We start from the raw sequence: 8,524 nt of genomic DNA, 5'->3' as shown, positions 1-8,524 counted from the left end.
CTGAGAAAAAAGATAAGTTGAAACCCTGGCTTAGGAGAGTGCCACGTCACCGGGCTATATCCCTCATATATATATATATATATATAGATTGCAAAGGATTTCAATATTTATACATTTTTCACTCAAAATGATCATCCCGCTCCTCAAATAAAAAAAAATTAGTCACAACCATGCAAGAAAAATAATTACATGTGGCACCTATTAAGATGATTTTTTTAACATATAGCATAACATTGTTGAGAAGTTTTTTCACAATTTTTTCAATATATGTAAGAGTAATAAAATATATGGTTATCACATGAATCACATAATTGCGTCGAGTTCACACCTTTTACTTGAAAATATTATCAAAAATTACGAAGAAGTATAGGATAATTTTGAAATTCATTCCACGTCGTTTGAGTTAAAATAATTTTAAAACTTTTGGATAAATCTCCACTAATTAAATATGTACTATCGAGAATAATCAAGAATTATGTGGACATAAAGAATAAATATATTTAAAAGAATTATTTTACTCCAATGCTCTAAAAATAACATTCGTACTCCTCAGCAAATCAGTACCTTAAATAATACAAATATTTATTTTGTTAAAAAATAAATATTTATTATCTAGAATAAGGTAAAAATGAAAAAGATAGATAGTTTGAAAAAAAAACTTAAATTCATAAATCCAATATCTTCAAACGACACACAAAGGTAAAATCAATACCTTTTATTGTGCAAACATCCTATTTGTTTGGAAAGTTCCGGTTGATTTTCACATTCTATATGAACATATTTTTGCTTATGTCACAGAGTCGATTCAATCATTGTGTTCCAGTTACTTTAAATTATTTTAAACCAGTCATCACGCATATTACATTAAAAATAATATTCTAAAGTATTTTGCTTTTTAGTTAAATATATATAAATTGATGTAAATCTTGAATTGGAGACAATTCATGGCACATGAGCATCTAATGAAAATAAACCGATCAACGAAAAATTTGGTTAGTCTTCAATATATAGGAGACTTGGACGTACTTGTTCTAGGAAGCCTAATCTAACATCCGATGATTGTTTTTGAGAAATTTGTAAGGAATCAATTACTCATATTAAAGTAAAAATAAATAACAAGTTAAAGAGCACAATCTCATATGTAATTAGAACCACTTTATTATCGCATAAAAGAAAATTATTCATATAAACTTGCCCCTATATTATTTTATCGTTTAAAATTAGATTTTATATTTTTAAAAAGTTATTATATAATTATTTTCTTTTTCTTTTATGTTTTAAAAATTAACTGAAAGTATTTGAATTATGTAGTAACTCGCAATATTTAGGAACACAAAATATATCATAAAAGATGCTAACTTAATTTAGTTTTAGCTTTATATGAACTAATACAAAGAACTTCCACTTTGTTCAAAATGTTATAAATGTTTTAGAGCGTAGTACTAAATTTTTCCTTTAGTACGTGCCTTGTTATAAGGAATTATAACTAGGAACAACAATTCTTTTTGAATGAAAATTATGGACGTACTTTTCTAGTTCAAGAAGGATCAATGTTGTAGAGTCAGGCATATGTGTAGTTTAAATCGAAAAAGAATTCTATTATATTAGGTAATTTACTACTAGATCCTTAAATTATATAAATATTTAAGGCATAAAAGTTGATCAATATTTCAAGAATATTTTAGTCGTTTAATATTTAACATAAATTATTCGTGCTTTTATTATAATATAGATATAGATATAAATTAGTTTTAGAGTACGTACTTTTCGCGTGTATTATATAATTTTAAAAATCACATAAATATTACTCTCTCACTCTCAATTTATATAACAATGCTTGAATTTAAGAGTCAAATGAGTTTTTTTTATCGTAATCTTTTTATATGCCTTATGAATATTTTAAAATATTAATTATTCTGACTTATAATATTTTTTATGTAATTTTTAAATATATAAATTTTATTTAAAAAATAAAAATTTGATTTCCAAATTCACAGTAAAAAATAGCTCGGTTGACTATCGAAATTCACAAACCGCTACATAAATTGGGACAAAAGGAGTATTAAGTAATGCCTTTGAGTTATAAAAAAGTGTAAGTTCCTAAAAATGGTGAATATTAAATTTTATTTAGTTATTAACTCAATAAAGAAAGAAATCTTACTCCATATAAGACCTCAGCCTTATTGCGATTCCTGAAGACTTATGTTGGAATATCTTAAAAAACATTTATTTACCCGTAAAAAAGGTACAGTTGAATTTATACGTGGTTACTAGACAAGTGAATTAATTCGATCCTGAAATAATAAAATAATTAAAGAAATACGCAATACTTAGCCTTGAAGTGAAGATAAAATAGCAGAAACAGTAATTCCGGGAGCAGGGCTTCCGGGCACAACAACAATAAAATCAAGGAATAAGAAGATAAAATTGTATAAAGTTTTGAATCGATTATAGCATAAGTTTTCCAGAAAAGTCGTGTGTTTTACAATGATAACAGAGCTCACTATTTATAGATACACCTAGGGAACAAGGTCTAGGATCATGCCCTTCTTTAATGTCAATTATGAGGACCATTGAAAAAGGTGTAACGGTGAGCATAAATGATAAATTCTCTTTAATGGGCTGTGTACTAAATGTTGTGGAATATTCTCCACTAAATACTATCGAGCGAAGGGTATTTGTTGCATCTTTACGAGTGTCATTCTTTCCTGTGACGAATGGGGCAGTTGCCTTCGGTTTTAACTATCCCCCGTAGTAGGCTGCACGTGTCACTCTCTTAAGCGGCCACTTAGCATATCATATTTTACCAAATACAGATAGTCCCCCTGCTTTCCGCTGACATAACTTTGTGTCACCGGAAAGTTGGTAGAAACACTCTTTTTGGCGGAAATTACTATGATTCCCTCTGAAAAACTTCTAACGGTTGATTAGACGCACGTCTCTCCGCATTTAATGCCCCGAACATGCGTCATTCAACTATCCAGCATAACTTTTTCCGGTTATCGAGGTAATCATTGTAATGACCCAACAAGTTATTTTGACTTTTAGAACCTCGTTCCTCTAAATAAAACTCCATGTATGTGCTTTTATTAATTTATGACTTGTGTAGATGGTTGGTTCGGGATTTGGAAGTGTTCGGGTTGAAATCGGAACATTTGGTTCCTTAAGTTGGCCTTAAAATGCTAAGTTTGTCTTCGGTCAATATTTTGAGAAAACGACCTCGGAATCAGGATTTGACAGTTTAAATAGCTCCGTATGGTGATTTTGGACTTAGGAGCGTATTCGGAATTTTATTTAGAAGTCCGTAGTTAAATTAGGATTGAAATGGCTAAAACAGGAATTTAAGTTTGGAAGTTTGACCGGGGAGTTGACTTTTTGATATCGGGGTCGGAATCCAGTTCCAAAAATTTTTGTAGCTCTGTTATGTCATTTATGATTTGTGTACAAAATTTGAGGTCAACCGGACTTGATTTGATAGGTTTCAGCACCGAATGTAGAAGTTAGAAATTTTAAGTTTCATTAAGCTTGTATTGGAGTATGATTCGCAGTTTTAGCATTGTTTGATGTGATTCGAGATTTTGATTAAGTTCGTATGATGTTTTAAGACTTTTTTGTATATTTGCTTGAGGTTCTGAGGGACTCGGGTGAGTTTCGGACGGCTAACAGATCATTTTTGGCCTTTGGGAGATTCCTGATAGCTGCTGGTATTTTTCTTCTGATTTTCTTATACGCGATCGCGTAAGTTCGTCTGCGATCGCGTATGGGCAGAGGTGACTTTGTTCTACGTGATCGCATGAGATAGTTTGTAATCGTGTAGGATTGTTTGAGGCGGTGATATTTTTATTTTTCGCGATTGCGTAAATAGGGCCGCGATCGCGTAGGTGTGGGAGTTTGGTATTCACGAACGCGTGAAGAAGGTCGCGTTCGCATAGAGTAAGTGGAGCAGAAGGGGAGGCCACGCGTTTATGTTTCGCGATCGCGTGGACAAGTCCGCGATCGCGTAGGGTTATTTTTGGGCAGTAAAAATTTGTGCTATGCAATCGCGTGAGGAAGTTCGCGATCGCGTAGAAGAAATCACTGGGCAGAGAGTTTAAGTTCTGAAAATATTTTATTTTTATCGATTTGGAGCTCGGATTGATGTGATTTTTGGGAGATTTTCAGAGAAAACAATGGGATAAGTGTTCTTAACTCAATATTTGTTAAATTACCCGAATCCATCACTGTTTTTATAATTTAATTAGTGAATTAAGTTGGAAAAGTTTGAAAACCCTCTTGGATAGATTTGAGGATTTGAGGGCCGAATTGTTATCGGAATTTAATAATTTTGGCGTGGGTAGACTCGTGGTTGAATGGGCATTCATATTTCGTAACTTTCACCGGATTCCGAAATGTGGGCCCCACAGACGAATTTTGAGTTAATTTCGGATTTTTATTAAAAATGTAATATTTTCTTATGAAATTGATTCCTATAATTTTTAGTGATTGTATCGAATTATTTTTGGCTAGATTCGAGCCATACCGAGTTGGATAATCGAGGAAAAGGCCTACTAGTGGATGAAATTGGAGCAAGTTGAGGTAAGTCTCTTGTCTAATCTTGTGAGGGAGAAATTACCCCATAGGTGATTAAATTAATAATTATTGCTAATTGTGGGGGCTACGTACGCGCGAGGTGACGAGAGTCTGTACGTAGCTACTATCTATGCTAAAGTCTGGGTAGTTTAGGACTCAAATCATGAATTATGTGCGTAAATTGTATCCTTTATTTAATTAAATTATTTGAACTATATTGTAAAATTTTAGGAAAGATAGTAAAAGATGGAGATTTCATATATACTTAATTTTCTGTTTAAATTAATGTCACGACCCAATTTTCTCTCCGTGTGACGTCGTGACGGCACCTAGTCTCTACAACTAGGTAAGCCTAACATTTTTGCGGAATAATGAAATAAAAATAAAAATTTAACTAACTATTCAAAATACACAACAAATCCCAAAATCCGGAACATCGTAAATCACAAACTACAGAAGGAAAGATCTAGTGTCTCTATACATCAAAGTTTAACAAGGAAAAATATAGAAGATAATGGACATGAGAAAGAGTAGAAGGAGACTCCGAGGTCTGCAGACATGGCAGATATACCTTGAAGTCTCCAAAGCTGTCCCGGCTCACTGATAGTGCGGCTGATAAGGTGCACCTGGATGTACACACGAAAAACATGTGCATAGAGTAGCATGAGTACACCACAATCAGTACCCAGTAAGTGCCAAGTCTAACCTCGGTCGAGTAGTGACGAGGTCATGTCAGGGCCCTACTGGTAAATATATAATAAAATAATATAGAGTGTAATACCGTAATAAAATAAAGGCTGAAATTTAACAACAATGAAATCATAGAAGGTAACAGCTCACTACATAGAAACACAGCAGGGGATCTCCCGAGATACCGTCTTGTAGTCCCAAACATAAATGTGCAGGGGGATATCCTGGAATACCGTTCTGTAGTCCCAAAATAAATATGCAATACAGGGGGATCTCCCAGAATACCATTTCGTAGTCCCAAAGTAAATATACAGTACAGGGGGATCTCCCGGAATACCGTTCCATAATCCCAAAGTAAATATGCAAGACAGGGGGATCTCCCGGAATACCGTTCCGTAGTCCCAAAGTAAATATACAGTACAGGGGGATCTCCCGGAATACCGTTTCGTAGTCCCAAAGTAAATATGCAGGACATGGGGGATCTCCGAGAATACCGTTTTATAGTCCCAAAGTAAATATGCAGCACAAACAATAGAAATACAACTACATCACAAAATCTTACGATTTAGACTAAGTACCAGTCAAGGAAGAAGCGGAAATTCACTAAGCATGCTACACAGAATTCACATAAACAATTAAGACACGTAGACATGTTGTATTAGACTAAACAGGATAGCTACACATATTAGAATAACTCAATTAAGAACGAAAATAGATTAATACTCATTAAAATGGTATAACTCAAAATAAAAGGAAAACATGTTGTTGCTCAGTAAAACAAATTGGGTTTGACCACAACTAGCCAGTGTACGTACTCGTCACCTCACGTACACGGCATTCACATATCACAACAGTTCCAAATCTTAAGGGGATTCCCCCCCCCCCCCCCCCACAAAGTTAGGTAAGCCACTTACCTCGAACCATGCTCAATCAATCGGTCACAATGCCTTTCCCATGAATATCCGGCTCCGAATTGTCCAAATCTAGCCAAAAGCAATTACATATCATAAATACAACAATATAGACTCATCTAATTAACGAAATCAACAATTAAACAAAAATTCCGAAACTAACTCAAAAATTGCCCGCGGGGCCCATATCTCGGAATCGGGTAAAAGTCATAAAATACGAAAGCCCTTTCACTCATGAGTCTAACCATATCAAATTTACTAAAATTCGACACCAAATGGTCCTCCAAATCCACAAATCAAACTTCCAAACTCCTAGCCTCAAATTCCCAATTTCCACCTTAAATACACACTAACTAGGTGAGAAAATACATAGGGAAGCAAGATTATTGATCAAAAATAACCACAAGGGACTTACCTAAAGAAATCCCTCTAAATGCTCTCAAGAAATCGCCAAACCCGACCTCAAAATGTTGAAAATGAGCAAACATCGTGAACCCTTGTATGTGTTCTGTCCAGAAATCTCGCACCTGCGGTCCATAGTCGCACCTGCGATACCGCACCTGCGGAATTTTCATCGCAGGTGCGGAAATGACTTAAGGGGATTGGGTCCGCATCTGCGAGCAATGGGCCGCACCTGCGCGCCCGCTCCTGTGGAATTGTTTTCCGCTTATGCGATCCCTCACGCCCTGGCCTCTTCCTCTTCTGCGCTCCATCTTCCGCATCTGCGGATGCGCAAATATGGTTATACCTCCGCACCTGCGACCTCTGACCTCTTTCTTTCAAACCGCACATGCGCCCCTTGGCTCGCTTCTGCGGGGTTGCACCTGCGGTCAGTGTTGCGCAGGTGCGATTACACCAGGTGCAGCAGCTTCAGCTATTCTTCCAAAACCAAATTTGATCCTTAACTATCTGAAACACACCCGAGACCCCCGAGACTTCAAACCAATACACCAACAAGTCCTAAAACACCATACAAACTTAGTTGATCCCTGAAATCACATCAAACAACGCTAAAATCACGAATCACCCTCCAATTCAAACTTAAAGAACTTGAAACTTCAAAATTCGACAACCGATATCGAAACCTATCAAACCACGTCCGATTGACCCCAAATTTTGCACACACGTCATATTAAACATTATGGACCTATTCCAACTTTCGGAATCGAAATCCAACTCCGATAAAAAACTTTCCACTACCGGTCCAAAATTTAAAAAATCGACTTTCGCCAATTCAAGCCTAAATAAGCTACGGACCTCCAAAACACAATCCAGACACACCCCTAAGTCCAAAATCACCTAATGGAGCTAATGGAACAGACGGAACTCCATTCCGGAGTTGTCTTCGCACAGTTCCGACTATGATCAAAATTCTAAGACTTAAGCTCCCATTTTAGGGACTAAGTGTCCCAAAACACTCTAAAAACTAAAACGAACCCTCCCGGCAAGTCACAATAGCAGAAAATAGATATGGGAGAAGAAGTAAATAGGGGATCGGGACTATTATTCTCAAAATGACTGGCTGGGTCATTACAATTAAGTAATTATTAAAAGAAATTGCTCATCCTCTCAAATTAATATTATAATAAATATACTCTAATTCCGGAGGTACATAAGAAAATGTCATTTCTTGTGGAGCGAGCCGAATGCCTCGACAGTATAGATGCATCTATGGATCGCGCCGTACGTCCCTCGGTAGTATACACGACACTCTGGATCAGGCCGTACGACCTCGACAGAAATCATGCCTAATAGTAATAATAATTATACGATACCTTGATATTTTAATAGCAGCTTGTGAATTTAATTAATAGATTGGAAATTATTGCATTTGAAGGAATTGAATTATTTTTATTGGTTAAATAAGATTATTGTTAGCTCTTGAATCATGTTGATTTAAATAATTATATATTTTATTTCAATTATTATTATTGACCCTTAGTGAGTATCAAAGTCGACCTCTCGTCTCTACCTCTTCGAGATTAGGCTTGATACTTACTAGGTACACGTTATTTACGTTTGTTTTGTGCAGGATTTGAGATAGGTGCTATCGTTGGACCTATCGGTGCGCACCCGCGTTATCCAAATGCTTAGTGGTGAGCTACTTTCTGAGCCGTTCTGCAGCAACCAGTGCCTCTTCCTGAAAACTTTATTCTGTCTATTTTATTTCAGACAATATTTATAATTTTTGTATAATCTACTAGATGCTCAAACACTTGTGATACCAGGTCTTGGCACACACATTGGTAGAATTGGGATTTGATTATTTTTTTTCTATGATTTAAATTAATCGATATCTTTTCTATTTCCTTTAAAATTGCTAGTAAGAAGAATAAAATTACTTAGAAAATTAT

Source organism: Nicotiana tomentosiformis, chromosome 8 (assembly GCF_000390325.3).
Source record: "Nicotiana tomentosiformis chromosome 8, ASM39032v3, whole genome shotgun sequence".
Lineage (NCBI taxonomy): Eukaryota > Viridiplantae > Streptophyta > Magnoliopsida > Solanales > Solanaceae > Nicotiana > Nicotiana tomentosiformis.
Note: the sequence above shows the minus strand (reverse complement) of the source record.